The sequence below is a fragment of the Ipomoea nil genome, unplaced genomic scaffold (genome assembly GCF_001879475.1).
Source record: "Ipomoea nil cultivar Tokyo-kokei standard unplaced genomic scaffold, Asagao_1.1 scaffold1317, whole genome shotgun sequence".
Classification (NCBI taxonomy): Eukaryota; Viridiplantae; Streptophyta; class Magnoliopsida; order Solanales; family Convolvulaceae; genus Ipomoea; species Ipomoea nil.
Genome location: NW_017617745.1, coordinates 1352603 through 1370295, shown reverse-complemented (window position 1 = coordinate 1370295; position 17693 = coordinate 1352603). Strand labels below are relative to the sequence as shown.

The 17693-nt window shown below is 37.8% G+C and overlaps 1 long non-coding RNA gene across 1 annotated transcript; it reads right to left on the bottom strand.

Annotated features, from left to right (window-relative positions):
• Positions 1 to 2309: 2309 nt before the first annotated feature.
• Positions 2310 to 16922, bottom strand: LOC109185184. The gene is made up of 3 exons (XR_002054949.1): positions 16911 to 16922; positions 12171 to 12180; positions 2310 to 2419 (listed from the first exon to the last, which is right to left on the bottom strand). It is a non-coding gene; the product is annotated as an uncharacterized LOC109185184 (long non-coding RNA).
• Positions 16923 to 17693: the final 771 nt, after the last annotated feature.

Here is a 17693-nt window from a genome sequence, read left to right as displayed (position 1 = left end):
AAGAAAATGAACAAAATTGTATTATTAAACATTTTAATTATTTTGTTTAATTAAAATTTAAACTCATTGCAAATTTATATATTGTGCAAATAAATAAATATATATATATATATATATATATATATATATATATATATATATATCACAACACAATAACCTTTTTCCCACAATAACATTGTCTAGGAAATCACAGCAAATCTGATTTCCATAGCAAAAATCAATCTGGCCGACTGGTTTTCGCTTCGAAAACTAGTCGGCCAGACTAGCTTCAGAACCAATTTGGCCGACTAGTTTCCGGCCTTGCAACCATTTCAGAGAACTTGGAAGAAGGTGAGAGAGAAGAGGCCTGAGGAGATGGCAGAAAACTTGGAAAAAAGACTTCCTCAAAAAAAAAAAAAAAAAAAAAAAAAAAAAAGTCATTTTCCTGAAAATAGGATGCATTTTCCATTGACCAAGACATGGTTTTCCATTGACTCTAAGTTTTCCTTCTTGCCAAACATTGAAAACCCGGAAAATGATTTCCAGAAATCATTTTCTGGTTTACCAAACACACCATTAATAATATTAAGGACAAAATCGTTGAGAAGTGGTCACGGGTGTGTAACGTTTTCCTTATGTTATTATTGTTATTATTAAGGTTATAATAATAATAATATTATTATTAAGTAAATATGTGGTGCAAATCAATAGGCTGAATAAGTATTAGAACTTAGTCAGCATTAGGTAATTAGTTGCCTACATTGATGGGATGTAGGTATATAGACTCCCAAGTTCTCTCACTGCTCAGTTGACGTATCATTAGGTAATTAGTTGCCTACATTGATGGGATGTAGGTATTTAGACTCCCAAGTCCTCTCACTGCTTAGTTGACGTATCATACACCATCTAAAGTCAGTAAGAGAAGTGAGTGAAACACAATCAGTCTACGGTGATTTCACAGCAGCCCGAGGAACTCCCGTTCGTCAGACCACGAGTCTAGGCGATCAAGGTTCTATGTTATGGCTGGAGGTTAGTGGATCTAACTTGTTTATTTATTGCCACGTATAAAGTGTTCTCTACGTGGATTATGTTCTTACATTTGGTATCAGAACCATTTTTTAATCTCTGCCTAGCCTTTTGATTGATTGCATAATCTACAGTTTGTTTTACATATGATATACATTCTTGTATAATTTAGGATTTGTATGTAATTTGTAATCATATCTATTGGGCTGCTGGAAAATATTTGTGTAAATTTTCCGCATTAAGAATCAAAAAATAAAAAATAAAAAATAAAATTTGCAATTGGTTTTTTTTTACGCACTGTCTTCACCGTTCGTTCACCGGACCTCCGGTCGCCGTTCCATTTGCCGGTGGCCGGATATGCCGGCTGGCCACAGGGTTCGCCGGATTTGGTTCGCCGGCGGACCTCCGTTGTTGACGGAGAACAAACAACGCCGGATTCAAAAAAATAAAATAAAAATTTCACCGGTAGTTCTCCCTTCATTCACGTCAACAATGGTGGCCTTTTTTCCGGTGATGACGGGTGGTTTTCGACTGACTGTTCGCGAAAAGGCCGGCGGTGGTGGCGGAGCCGGGTTTTCCCGGTGATGACGCCGCTGCTGTCTCCTCCTTCAAGAGACCGGCGATGGCCGGACGTTTCGCAACGGCGGAGGCAGGCGCACGGTAGCGGCGGTGGTTCGCGAGTGGTCAGGCGGTGGTGGCGGAGTCGGGATTTCCCGACGAGACGCTGCTACTGCCCTTCAAACGACCGGCGACCTTCGCTGCTGCGCGTCTGATTCACCTTCACTGCTGGTTCGCCGTTCGCTTCGCCGTCTGCTCTTTGTTCCCGCTGCTCTAGGTTTGGTAGCATATGAAGAAGATGATGTATTAAAGTATGGGCCGGGTCTGGCCCAATTCAGCCAGACCTGGGCTTTATTAAAAAAAAATTAGTTCTGGGCCTGTTTATTCTTAAGTTCATTGGGCTTCCTAAAATTTTTTTTAATTCATCATATTTGGCTTCTTCTTATGGGTTTTATCCAATTGATTTTTTTTGCCTAAAGTTGATATTAAATTATAATTCTTTTGAATAAATTATTAAGTTTCATTTGTTTGAATTTTAATTTAATATTGAATTTCAGTTTAAATTGTATTAAGTGTTACAATTTAATTGTGGAGCATGAGTTATAATATGCATAATCTGAGCATGTCTCTTCTTCTTTTTTTTTTTTACTATTTTATTGCACTAATTATTTGATTGTTATAATTATGCATATGTTAGAAAAGCATGTTCTTTTAAGTATGAATTTAGTGCCCTTTTATGTCTGAATTATATGCCTATTATGCATGTTATAGTGCCTTTTAGGTGAATTTAGTGCCTTTTAAGGATAGATTAAGCATATTATTTTACTCATTCGGTTATTGCTCCACTCGTGTCTTTCTAAAGCTATAAAGCACATAAAGTAGATCAAAGCTCTAGTTTACCCAAATTTAAAGCCTTATCCATAGGTGTATAACCATCTTATAGATCTTTCAAACAATTTTACTTCAAATATGAGAACACATGACTTAGGGAAGTTTCCTGGGGAGAAATACTAGTTCTATGGCCCTGGCTTAAAAGCCTTGTTGCTACTAGTCCCCTTGCGACGCTACTCTGTCTAAGGAGTTGGTATTTAACCGAGCTTCGTCTCGACCAACTTTCGTGGGAGTATACCTAAAGATTGTCTATCACGTTTTGGTTTAATGTGTTTGCTAGGCTTTAAATTACCCTTTGCCAAGTGATTACAATTTTGTAATTAAAGAGTAGCCACAACATCTTTAATTGCTTAAATTGTATTTAGATTAACTCACATAAAGAGTTGGCAATATCCTTGTAATTAATTCTATATGATATGACAAAATTTAGCCCACAGGCAATTTTGTTGTATTTGTAGGATTGATTAGGATGAAATGCCAGACTATGATCATAATTTGCCCACAGGGATTATGTATCGGCATATAGTTTTAGTAGTTTTGTCATTAAGGGTGGAAAAACCCAAACCGTACCCATTCCGTTTTTCACCATTCAGTTTTGGTAAATTCATTATGTGTAAATATTTAGCCCACAGACAATTTTTATGGCATTTGAATTTATCTTTTGCATAAGTTTACATTGGTAAAATATGCACTTCAGTTCTTTTGTGCCTCAAAAATCAAAACTAACAAACTCATAATTTTCTTTCAGCAACTACCCTAACTGGCTCGCACATTAATGTTACAATGCTTACTCCTAATAATCATAGAGAATGGAAAGATGACCTCCTCATCTATTTTGGCTGGCTCGAAATGGACTATGCTATCAACCATACAGAGCCCCCGGCAATCACCGCGACGAGCACTCAAGAAGCCAAAGAACTTTGGGCTAAATGGGAACGATCCAATCGCCTATGCATCTTTTTCATTAAGTCTCGGCTTCCGAGTGATATTCGTCGCACGGTTGATAAACTTACAAAAGTTAAAGAGTGTATTGAGGCCATTGACAAAGTTCAAGAGTGTATTGAGGCCATTGACAAGAAGTTTGAAACTTCAGACAAATCCCTAGCAATCACCTTAATAATGAAGTTCACCTCCCTTCGTTTTTCTCCTGCCGATGGTGTGCGCAGTCACATCATGCAACTCAGTGATATTGCAGCTCAACTTGACAAGTTGGAGATTAAACTTCCAGACTCATTTGTGGTGCACTTTGCACTGAATACTCTCCCTTCTGAGTATAGCACCTTCAAAATTGCTTATAACATACATGACAAGAAATGGTCTGTTAATGACCTAATCAATAAGTGTGTGCAAGAAGAAGGGAGACTACTTCAGGAACAAAGGGGGGAGAGTGTCATGCTTGCAACAGCCAAGCCTAAAGGGAGATCTGGAAAGCGTCCCACTTCAGCTAAAGGGAAAGCAAAAGTATCCCCTCAGACTGACATTAAGAAGGCACAGAAATGATTCTTCTGTAAGAAGAAGGGGCATATGAAGAAGGACTGTGCAAAGTTTAAGAAGTGGATGTCTGAGAAAGTTATGATCTCTTCCTTTGTCTGTTTTGAATCCAATATGTCAGACGTTAATGCTAACACTTGGTGGATTGATTCTGGTTCAACAATCCACATTGCAAATTCTTTACAGGATATGCAAAATCTGAGACAACCGATGTCAAATGAGGGAAACATCTTCTCCGAAAATAAGATGGGCTCGCCGGTTGAAGTTGTAGGGACTTGCAGGCTGATTTTAGATAGTGGCTTTGTTTTGGAATTAGAGAGGAATTTTATGTACCAACTTTTTCACGAAATTTGGGTTCCATTTCAAGACTTATACCGTTGGGATTCAGTTTTAATTTTTCAGACAAGTATTTTAAATTATTTAATAATTCTACTTGTATTGGAAATGATACACTGTCTGATGGTCTTTATCGTCTTCACTTACAAAACGATGCAAGTTATGATTTCTTACATGTTCAAACTGGCACCAAATGGTGTAGTATTAACGATAAATCTTCAATGTTGTGGCATCGGAGATTGGGACACATCTCCCTTGAGCACATTAAAAGGTTGGTAAAGGATGGAGTACTTTCTACTCTAGACTATACTGACTTTGAGACTTGTGTAGACTGCATTAAAGGCTAGTAGACTAACAAGTCAAAGAAAGGTGCCAACAGAAGTTCAACATTGTTAGAGATAATTCATACTGACATATACTGTCCAGATATGGATATGCAAGGTCAGAAATATTTCATTACCTTTATAGATGACTTCTCTAGATTTACCTATGTGTATTTACTTCATCATAAGTATGAAGCATTGGATGTCTTTAAAACATTTAAGGCTGAAGTTGAAAACCAATGCAAGAAGAAAATACAAATAGTTAGGTCAGACAGAGGTGGTGAATATTACGGTAGATACACAGAAAATGGACAAGCTTTGGGTCCGTTTGCTAAATTCCTTCAAGAGCATGGGATTGTTGCCCAATACACCATGCCGGGTTCCCCGGATCAAAATGGTGTTGCTGAAAGAAGGAATCGGACTCTTTTGGACATGGTGCGGAGTATGCTGAGAAACTCCACACTTCCAAAATCATTGTGGGCCGACGCTCTCAAGACGGAAACGTATATATTGAATCGGGTTCCGACCAAGGTTGTCCCCAAGACACCTTTTGAGCTTTTCAAAGGTTGGAAACCGAGTTTGCATCATATGCGTGTTTGGGGTTGTCCGTCTGAGGCGAGGATTTATAACCCACATGAAAAGAAACTTGACCGAGGACTATAAGTGCTTTCTTTATTGGATATGCACAGTCTTCTAAGGGTTATAGGTTTTATTGTCCAAAACATACTACTAGGATAGTGGAACCGAGAAATGCTAAGTTTCTTGAAGATGACTTAATCAGTGGGAGAGATCGATTTAAGGACTTAGTTCCTTTATTTGATCATGTTGACTCTTGCGCTTCTACGTCATCTAACGGAGTTGTACTTTTACGCAACGCGCCTTCAGTCCTACATGCGGTTGTGCAACCCATTGTTGAGATTCCACAAGCTGTTGAACCTCAACCATTGGAAGAACAAGTTCAGGACTTACAGCAACCTCCTGAACTAGACTTCGAGCCAATGGTTGAACCAATTCAGGATTTTCATCAAGATCCTGAATCCACATAGACTGAAACTGAACCAATTCAAGAACTACATCCAGTTCCTGAAGAGGTAGTTGCGCCACAACCTTCTCAAGGTACTGGTGTTCCAACATTAAGACGGTCTACTCGGGTGAGGCGTTCAGCAGTTCCTAGCTATTATGTATCGTATCTACAAGAATCTGAAATTGGAGCCGAAAATGATCCCGTAACGTTTTAACAAGCTACGAATTGTGCACAATCCGATTTGTGGTTAGAAGCCATGAAAGATGAAATGAATTCCATGAAGAGTAATGGAGTTCGGAACCTTGTTGAGTTACCTAATGGGGCCAAGCCGATTGGATGTAAATGGGTATTTAAAACCAAAAGAGACTCATTAGGCAACATTGAGAGGTACAAGGCCAGACTCATTGCTAAGGGATTTACTCAAAAAGAAGGAATTGATTACAAGGAGACCTTTTCTCCTGTATCAAAGAAAGATTCTCTTCGAATGATTCTGGCTTTAGTTGCACACTTTAATCTTGAGTTGCAACAAATGGATGTGAAAACCGCGTTCATAAATGGTGATCTAGAAGAGGAAGTTTATATGAAACAACCTGAAGGTTTCTCTTCTAGAGGTGATGAGGATTTGGTGTGTAGGCTTAGGAAGTCAATATACGGTTTAAAACAAGCCTCTCGTCAGTGGTATATTAAGTTTGACGGGGTCATTTCATCATTTGGTTTTGTTGAAAGTCCCTTAATCCTTGTATATACCAGAAAGTTAGTGGGAGTAAAATCTGTTACCTTGTTTTATATGTGGATGATATCCTACTCGCCACTAATGAGGTGGGGATGCTTCGCAACGTGAAACAGTTCCTTTCCAAAAATTTTGATATGAAAGATTTGGGTGAAGCATCTTATGTCATTGGCATAAAGATTCATAGGGATAGGTCCCGGGGCATACTGGGTCTATCGCAGGAAACCTATATTAACAAAGTTTTGGAAAGATTTCGGATGCAAAATTGTTCACCGAATGTTGCTCCCATTGCAAAAGGGGATAAGTTTAGTTTGGACCAATGTCCTAAGAACGACTTGGAGAAGGAGCGTATGAAGGATATTCCATATGCTGAAGCGGTTGGATGTCTTGGCTATATTCAAGTTTGTACAAGGCCCGACATTGCCTTTGCCGTCGGTATGTTAGGGCGGTACTTGCATAATCCAGGCATGGACCACTGGGGAGCTGTGAAGAGAGTTCTGAGGTATCTCAAAGGTACCAAAGACTTCAAGTTGGGTTTTAGGCAGACGGACATCCTGGATGTTGTTGGTTATTCTGATGCGGACTTCGCTGGCTCCGTTGATTCTCGGAGATCAACTTCCGGGTACGTCTTCATATTGGCTGGTGGGGCTATTTCATGGAGAAGTGTTAAACAATCCTTAATAACTACTTCTACCATGGAAGCTGAGTTCGTGTCCTGTTTCGATGCCACTTCGCAAGGTGTGTGGCTCAAGAATTTCATCTCCGGGCTTAGAATTGTGGATTCTATATCTAAGCCATTGAAAGTTTACTGTGACAACTTAGCTGCAGTCTTCCTAGCTAAGAACGACAAATGTGGGAGTCGAATTACCAAAGTACACAATTCAGTTTTATCTCAATAAGAAAATATACTTCAGTGGACTTGAAATGAACATATGGTTTGTTTCATTAAGTTTAATTACCAAAGTACTCGAAGGCAATTTGCATTTGATCATAATGGGTATTACTCGTGCTAAGGAGCGCATATCATTATGGTTGGTGTGATCTTGTTCTTCGGGTTTCGTATTTGCACCAAGTGGGAGAATGTAACGTTTTCCTTATGTTAGTATTGTTATTATTAAGGTTATAATAATAATAATAATAATAATAATAATAATAATAATAATAATAATAATAATAATAATAATAATAATAATAATAATAGTAATAATAGTAATAATAGTAATAATAATAAAATAGTAATAATAATAATAATAATAATAATAATAATAATAATAATAATAATAATAATAATAATAATAACAATAATAACAATAATAACAATAATAACAATAATAACAATAATAATAATAATAAAATAATAATAATAATAATAATAATAATAATAATAATAATAATAATAATAATAATAATAATAATAATAATAAGCAAATCAATAGGCTGAATAAGTATTAGAACTTAGTCAGTATTAGGTAATTAGTTGCCTACATTGATGGGATGTAGGTACTTAGACTCCCAAGTCCTCTCACTGCTCAGTTGACGTATCATACACCATCTAGAGTCAGTGAGAGAAGTGAGAGAAACACAATCAGTCTACGGTGATTTCACAGCAGCCTGAGGAACTCCCGTTCGTCAGACCACGAATCCAGGCGATCAAGGTTCTAAGCTATGGCTGGAGGTTAGTGGATATAACTTGTTTATTTATTGCCACGTATAAAGTGTTCTCTACGTGGATTATGTGCTTACTGGGTGCGCTCTCTTGAGACTGCTTGTTCTTCTCCAGGTTTTGCATGGCCATTTTTTTCTCTGCCTCAACTTATTCGAACAAAGTCTGTCTGTGCATTTCTTTCGTCACCTCTGTCATTGTAGTTGCCTCTCTTTCAAGCTGTATCTGCATTACAACTTCTGCTTCATTTTCAATTGGCCTGAAATATTCATTGATTGCACTCTCCTGTACATAATAACCAATTTGCTCAGACACCAAGGCTCATGACTTGACCAGTAACAGGAAGAAAAAGCTGACCAATGAAAGCGAGTAAAACCAAAAATACAATGTGCTATTGTGCTAATTAACTAAGTTCTTAATAGAACAGTTCATCCATTTTATTTCACCTAGCTCTGCCTAACACCCTACTACAGGAGAAAACTGAGGGTTCCACTTAGATTGAATTAAAATATAGTTTGATCGCTTCATTAAAGTTCAAGCTCCTTAAAGTTACATTCAGTTGAGAAAAATCGATATCTTACATCACATTCCCAAATAAACAAGCTGAGTCAAGTAGAAAATTAGCTCAACTTTTTAGCATGCTCAGAAAACAATACACATTGATGATTGAACTAGTAGATCTTACACTTTACTCACCTATCTACCCTCGTAGAACCAACCACAAAATTCCCTTTGGGCCTACAATCTCAATTCCTCATCTTTAGCTGTTCTCTCTCTCTCCCTCTCCCTCTCCCCCTCTCTCTCTCCAACTCCTTTTCCAAAGGAGTTCTTGCAGGTTAGCATCCAATTTCATGTCTCCTTTAATAAGTCAAGGCCATCTTTCATATGAATATATTCCTTGTTTACTTCACGCTTTCTCCATATAAATGAAGCATCTAGCTGGGGGGATAACCCCATCCTAAATGGCCAGAGATCTACACTTGTAACCACAAGGTTACAAGTAGGACTGTGCAGAACCCGCCCAACCCATCATATCCGATCGACCCGAGAACCGAAAAGAGAGGTGGGGAGGATATTCGAATCCGATTTTTTTGCTTAAATCTGGTTAATAGGTAATCGGGTAGGGATAGTAAATTCCCACCCGAACCCGTCCAAAAACCCGATATTATATATATATTGTATATGTATATATATGATACAGCGTCGTTTAGGAATACTATATATATGTACGTATGGCTAGGGTTTCTTCATTCCACCCTTCTACGCAGTCGCGACTCCTTCCTCGCAGCATTAGTTCTTTGACTTCTCTCTAAACCACTCCCTTCTAACCTTCTTCTCCGATCTCCATTTCTCCATCTCTGAGACTCTCTTACTCTCTTAGTCTCTTGTCTTCTCTAGTTCTCTCTGCTAGTCTACTCTGTAGGCTTCGAGTCTTTGACATTCACTTTCTCTGTTGAGGGTTTTGTCGTCGCCCGTTTTGCATAGCCCCTACTCTTGACTTTGGAGACCGTTCGTTGTTCGTAATAGACGCCAGTGGACGATGGAGCTATGGTGGAAGCCTCAAGCAAGCGAATCCTTTGACGATGGTGTCGTTTGCCGAGGTGGTCTGGTGGAAGCCCCTGTGTTGATTTCTTGAAGTTGAAGGCCAAGTTCTCCGGGAAACTATTGGAGAAAAACAAGTAATCTTAAATATGTTTATAAATTTTAATGCTATTTTTCTAGGGTTCTTGTGTTATTGATGATTGATGTAACACCCCCGATTTTTACCATATTTTCAAAACTTAAATCTCAAAGGTAAGCATCTAATCATCAAAACACAAAGAAAGCAGAAGCTATATAAAATCGGTAAGTGTTATGCCACACCCATAAACCATGGGTGCACAGGCTAGTCAACAACAATCTACCAAAACAATCACAATACTAAGGCGCACAGGCCAACAAAGGATAAACGTCTAGCATGAGATCTATTTTATCTAAGGTCCACATCTAGCGCGCTCAGCATCTACTCAAAACCTGTAAAAAGTCAAGGGATAACACCCGGTCAGCGAATAATGCTGGTAACCCATCAATACGCCTTAAATAGCATAGTATAGATAGATATAATCAAAACCATTTGAAACGGAATACAGTATATATCATTTCAAAACCAAGGAAGGAAATCAACATCAAAGACTCATCAATCACTCTCAATAAAAATGAGGATCATCATCCTCACAATAACAACAAAACCACAAACATGAAAGACAACACAACTCAGGATGCATCCTACCGTTCACAAGGTAGAATACATCAAAACATGCTCATAAGCAAGGAAATCACATTCATACGGTGACAACTACATGTCACGGTGACAACTACATGTCACAAGTTTCATAGTTCCAACCTTATGCCCTGTTCCAACCTTAAGGCTACCCCCGACCTTATTTCGGTTCCAACCATTACCTCCTAGTGTCACCCTGTACTTCTGAGTCCAACCTTTTGCCTCCGGGGACCATCGCCCCCCCCCCCCCCCCCCCCCCCCCCCCCCCCCGCCGACACTCCTATTCACCGTCGATCTCTCAGTACATGAGGGTACCATTGAATATCATAATCACAAAACCGCCAATCTCGTGAGCAAAGCTCAAGTAACAAACCACCAATCTCAATCATAGTCACACAAGGTCATCATCATTACCAAGAACACTAAGACTCAACAATAGTCTTAATCAAGTATCAATAAAGGGTACAACGATTTACATACGATTACATCATAGGAATCAATCAAGAGATCACAATAAAGACATGAGACCATACTCAACAATCAAAGGGTTAGAACCCAATACCAAATGATTGTCAACACAAGTTGGCAATCTCAATATGATGGAACAAACCACACATACTAGCATATCAACATCAAACTAGCATGCTCGTCAAACGGGTAAACCAAAATTAGTTCCAAAGAACGTTCAAGACTCACATTAGCCCAACGAATCCCAAAGTTGGACCCTTAGCACGATTCAAGACACCAAATCCTACATGGATTCCTAACACACCGTTTTAGACATACGAAACATCAAGAAGACTCACAAATAGTCCAATAAATCAACATCGGGAGGTCAAAACATCAATACTGAGAAGAAATAATCACGGGGAACAAATCCCCGGCCAACAACCACAGTGTACCCCGCGGGTGGGGCCACGGGTGGGCCTCCACCCGTGGTTCCGCCCGCGGGTACATACACCTACGAGACCACGTTCCCCGCGGGTAGGGCCCTGCCCGCCGTTCCGCCTGCGGGTAGACCCTCCTGTACACAATAATCCCTTCGGGGATTTTCAACAACAAGGCCAAGTTCAAGTCCAAAACACCCAAAATCTCACACACAACAACAATTTGACTTGAACCCAAGAAATAGCCAAGCAATGGCTTTCAAGAACCCTAAGAACAAGCTCTAAACATGCATCACCACAAGATAATGCATCAAATCTCACAAATCAACACAAGAATCACAAGTAGAAGCCAAGAATCATCATATAAGTAAGAAAATAGGTTTTGTAAAGCATGGGTTACCTTTGTAGCCTAACAACTTCCTCTTTTCACCCTTAAAAGCCTTTCCTAGAGCTCCTCTTCCACACCAACTTCTTACACAAACCAAAACACACACAAAAAAAAAAAAAAAAAAAAAAAAAAAAAAAAAAAAAAAAAAAAAAAAGATCCTAACTTTAGAAAAAGACACCTAAATGAAGGTTAAAAACAACAAAAAGTTAAGGATCTTACCCTTTCCTATGCTCAAGAAGGAGAAAGTAGGAATCTTGGTAGAAAATCTTGCAAAGCTTGGATGCTCAATTTCTTGCTTGAAGAAGAAGCTAAATCATTTTAGAGAGAGGCTAGAGTTTTTGAGTTTTTGTTTGAAGGGTGAATGCAATGAGAGAGTACCCTTTCCTATGCTCAAGAAGGAGAAAGTAGGAATCTTGGTAGAAAATCTTGCAAAGCTTGGATGCTCAATTTCTTGCTTGAAGAAGAAGCTAAATCATTTTAGAGAGAGGCTAGAGTTTTTGAGTTTTTGTTTGAAGGGTGAATGCAATGAGAGAGTCTTACTAGGTTAGCTTGAATCACAAATATTAGGTGAAAAGACATTTCTACCCTTACTAAAGTTGGAAAGACAAGGGAACAAGGGCACAACTCAATAAGCACAAGGTACACAACCTTTGACTTAAGTGACTAGTCAAAATCTAGTCCCTCGACTATTAAATTTCAGGATTTTTAGAAATGGTTTAGCAAGGAAACTTGGATTAATTCTTTAATTAATCATCGATTAGTGTTTGGATTTACGCGGTGTCACAATTGATACTTTGATAGTTTGTGGCCTTGTGGGGGTTCTATAATCTGTATAATGTGATTATTGTCATTATTCTGTGATTTTTGTGAAAATATGAAATGGTGAGTCTGTCAGTCTGTGAGTCCTAATTACTACCTAAGTCACTGACTCAAATTCCATATTGGGGCTTTCCATATAGATGATGAATTTGTCAATCAAATTCCTTATATATGGTTTCAATTTTATGGTAATAGGACCCTTAATTTTGTACATAGAGTATTTATATAATTATGTTACATACTGTACAATGTACATACTGGTGGAAGCTATTATTATTTATTAAAGTGATTATGGATTTTATGAATTATGAGCCTGAACTGTATTGTGTATTTGTGTTGACTCTGTTTATTACTTGAGTATATGAGCCCTGAGCCCTAAGCCCCTAAAGTTTGGGCAATTCCATTTAGATGATGATTTGAATTTGATTGTGGAATTTATGGTGGATGTCTAATATGCAATCTGCTTGAATATGTATCAATGTTTGTGTGTTTATGAATTCTGTATGGATTTTAATATTTTATTGTGGAAGCTTAAAGCTTTAATCTATAAATCTGTAATGAGTGTAATTTCAAATCTGTCTACTTTATTGGACATTTGTTTACTGATGCCCATCTTTATAGATGGAAAGCATCATTCATCTAGACACCCTTCATCCACAACTGAAGAGGAACATGGAGTAGAAGCTTGAGGTACTGAGACAAATCCTCAGCAGCCTATGTCTTCTCCTCCTGTTGTTCCTATGAAGAAGAGGAAAGAGCTGGAGTCTAGATCCAAAGTATGGGGTCATTTTGAAAAGATCCTTGATGCTGATGACAAATTAATTAAGGGCAAATGCCTTTACTGTGTAAAACTTTTTGCATGTGAGAGTAAAAAGCATGTCACTTCCTCCTTGAGAAACCATATGTTGGGCTGCCTCAAAAATCCTCATTCTAAAGATACATGGCAGTCCCTTCTCACATTCAATGTTGTTTCTACCTCTGGAACATAAGCTTCTGAGGGGGTTTTGGGGACTTGGGTTTTCAACCAAGAGGCTATTAGAAGAGCATTGTGTGAGATGATCATTGTAGATGAGCTTCCCTTTAGGATTGTTGTGGGAAAATGGTTTAGGAAATTCATTTTAGTTGCTTGTCCTAGGTTTCAAATCCCTTCTAGGTGGACCATTTCTAAAGATATTTACCAGATTTACCTAGATAAGAGATTGAGACTCAAAAAGTTGTTTAGGGTAAGCACCCAAATGGTTAGCGTGACCATTGATACATGGACCTTTGTCCAAAGGATAAATTATATGTGCATTACTGCACCTTTCATTGATGATCAGTGGAAACTTAATAAAAAAAATCATTTCCTTTGTCCCCAGTTTCTTCTCATAGGGAGGAGTACATAGCCAAAGCCCTTGAGACTTGTCTTCTTGAGTGGGGATAAAAAAAAAATGTCTTCACTATTACTGTTGATAATGCCTCTTCAAATGACACAGCATTGGGGTTTTTCAAGAACAAGCTTTTGTCTTGTGGTGGATCTTCTGTTAGGGTTCAATACATGCACATGAGGTGCATATCCAATGTGTTGAACTTAGTGGTCCAGGATGGGTTGAGATTTGTAGATCCTTCTGTTAAGAAATTTAGGGATGTTGTGAGATGGTGAGGAATTCCCTTGTAAAACTCAAGAAGTTTAGAGAGCTTGTTGACCTTAATGGGGTGGAAGCCAAATCTGCATTACAGCTTGATGTTCCAACACGATGGAACAGCACATACATCATGCTGAACACTGCCCTAGTGCCCTCCAATACCAGAGGGTCTTTGAAGCTTATGAGGAAAATGATTCCCCATTGTCTGTTGATTTATCTTATTCTGTTCCAAATTTTTTGGATTGGCTTTCTATGAAAAGCTTAGTCCTGTTTCTAAAAGGCTTTTATGAGATGACTGTGACAATATCTGATTCTCTCTATGTCACTTCAAATACATTCTTTTCTGAGATTTCTGATTTGGGTTGCAGGTTGGATTTGATACAAGCTCTGAAAAGGTAAACTGTAAGAACATGTTTCTAATTTTTGTGTATGTGTTTCTGTAAGAATATGTTTCTGATTTCTGTGTTTGTGTTTTCTGTCTGTTTTTATTTTTAGACAATGGAGTCCCAAATAAAACAAAATTTTCAATAATATTGGGGAGATCTAGAAAATATGAACTTCTTGATATTTCATGCCAGTATTCTGGATCCTAGGGATAAGATTGATATTTCAAGAACAAGAAACATCAAGTCTAGATTCAAGATTCTATCATCTAATTCAAATTAAATTATAATTATCAAATTCAAATATAATAAAATTATATTTAAATTCAATTATAATTATTATTAAATTCAAATATGAATTGGGCTTGGATCAATTAATTAATTAATTCAAAAATCCAAAATCAAATTTAATTGGGTTAATTAAATTAACTTAATTATTATGGCCCAATTAATTAAATTGGTCCAATAATTAATCTCAAAACTAGGCCCGATAATAATTTTATTGATCCATTTGTCGATTTCAAATTTTCTGTGTCTACATAGTTTTCTTCTTCTTCTTTTTTGAATTAGTTTTCTTCAAAATACTGAAGTGGGTCAGTTGAGGGCCTGATTATGGGCTGTTTAACAGGCCCGGATTTTTATTTTTTTCATGTTTCAAGTTTGAGTTCTTATGTAAAAAGAATCAAAACTTTTCACTTATATAACACGGGCAAATTATTGTGTGAACCATAATAAAAGTACATTTTTAATATATTAAAAGTACACTATTCGTGTACTGAATGTACATTATACAAAATAATGTACTTTCAATACTCAAATAATGTACTTTCCATGAATACAATGTATATTTTTAATATATTAAAAGAGTTAATACCCAAAATTGTCCTCGACTATAGTGGTTTTTCTCAATTTTGTCATAAACGACTTTGGTGTCATAAAATAGTCACAGACTTTTGTGTTATTGCTCAATATTGTCCTTCGTTTGTTAATCCGTCAAAAGTGTGTTAAGTACAAGGATAATATAATCATTTCATATTTAGGTCTTCTCTTGGTCTTCTTCCTTTACTCCACTAGTTGAGTGGGAATTGGCATACAACCTCAACTCTGCTCCGGCGCCTCTCTCCCAAGAACCCCCTGCTGCTTTGCAAGTCGCTGAATCCTCGCCACATTCTCCAATTCACTCTTAAATCCAAACCCTCCTATCTCTCCTTCAAAATCTACAAGCCCCTTCGTCTGCAACTCACCCAAGTTTCCGTGGAAAAGTAGGCCCAGACCTCATAAAGCCCTTCAAATTATTAGCACCCAAACGAAAAGGTTTCATCTTCATCAAAGAGTTACGTCTGGGTCAATCCCAAAAGCCACATAGCATCTAAATTAAGACAAGTTTCTTATGATTCCAAGCACTCTTCTCTATTGAGCATTTCGCGATCTTTAGATTCTTGCAGCGCAATTGAATGATCAGGAACTTGAAAGCTCATTTTGAGGGAACTACACAGATCATACATAGATTGACACGCATTTAACTATATAATGTTGGCTTTAATCGTCGTTTCTAGAACCGCATGCCCACCGCTGCACCGCCGCGAGAGATCTTTCTAAGGCAAGAACGCCACCTGCAGCAACAGAATAAATGGGCAGCGGTTGGTGGCCAGCATGAACAACGCTTCCTTCCAATTCCCGACCAAGATGTCAATGCTGGAGGCGTTCTTCGGCAACGTGAACGGAATCTACACCACCGACTTCCCCGACCAGCCGCCGGTGATATTCGACTACACAAACGCGAACAACAGCCTCAATCCGGCTTTGTTAACCACCACGAAATCCACGAAAGTGAAGAAAGTGAAGTTCAACGCAACAGTTGAGATTGTGCTTCAGAACACGGCTTTGAAAATCACCCAATACACTTCTGTTGACCAGAGCTATACTTAAGACATGGAAAATCACCCAATACACTTCTGTTGACCGGAGCTGTACTTAAGACATGGAAATTGACCTTAAGCTGAGAGAAGACCTAAATATGAAATGACTATATTATCCCTGTACTTAAACTACTTTATGATACCAAAGTCGTTTAGGACAAAATTGAGAAAAAGCACTATAATCAAAGACAATTTTGAGTATTAACTCTATATTAAAAGTACATTATTTGATAGTATGGTCCACACAGCACACAATAATGATTGCGTCCGTTCCAAAACTCTATAATTAAGTCCTTTGACTTTATTTTTTTAACCAATTTGGTTTTTTAGTACTCAACCCGTCAAATCTCCGGTGAACATAAGGTTAATATGGTCATTTACTCATACTTTACATCTGTGTGAATTACAAAAATGATCCATTGACTATATCAATTTGACTGATTTAGTCCTTTGATTATCATTTGTTTAACCAATTTGGTCTTCATATTATCAAATATGAGGACCAAATTAGTTAAAAATGATAGTCTAATGGTTCAATAGTGATGTGACCATGCGTCGGAAGACAAAATTGGCTAAAGAAATGATAATCGAAATGATAATCAAAGGACTAAATTAAATAATTTTTAAACGTGAGGACCAAATCAGTCAAATCAATATAATCAAGGGATCATTTTAATAATTTACTTTATTTATTTTTATCTTTGATCGTACTTGTCAACTTTTCTTTTTTGGTCACAGGAGAATGACAACGAGATGAAGCTAGAAGCTTTGGAATTACGTTGTTTTAAATACAAGTGATTGTCTCATACTTCTCGTATAGGAAAGGTAGAAACCCAACGATAAAAACAGCCTTTGAATTATAAAACAAAACACTTTGATAGAAGTCAAAAATCTTATAAGCATTCCATAGTTTAGTTTTATTGTTCAATAGGATGGGGACTCCAGCAGTTTTTTGTGATCTAACTCGTCTGATCCTGATAGCACCAAGGCAATCCTCATTAAACGTCCTCATAACCCTTAATTGGGAGGCTAGCAAGCTCATTCCATTCATTTCTCCTTAGAAAGCTAAGTTGAAAAGCATATTGGCCACATGATTTTGGTCACGAAAGATGTGTAGCATTGAGATGCCCCCTACCGTGCATATCCAATTTTTAGTGTTATCCATAGAAGTGATCAATCTTGAATGTTTTCTTTGTCCAGTAAATAGCTCCACTGCCTCGCTAGAGTCACTCTGGACCTCAATCAATCTATATCCTCTGCTCTACGCCCACCTCACACCTTTTATAATGGCTCAGCACTCCGCTTCAAGAGCATTGTTCGCTTGGATTATGCCAGTGAAGCCTGGCTGCCATTTTCCTAAATCGCACGCTTCCATTCCCTAGAGCACCGAT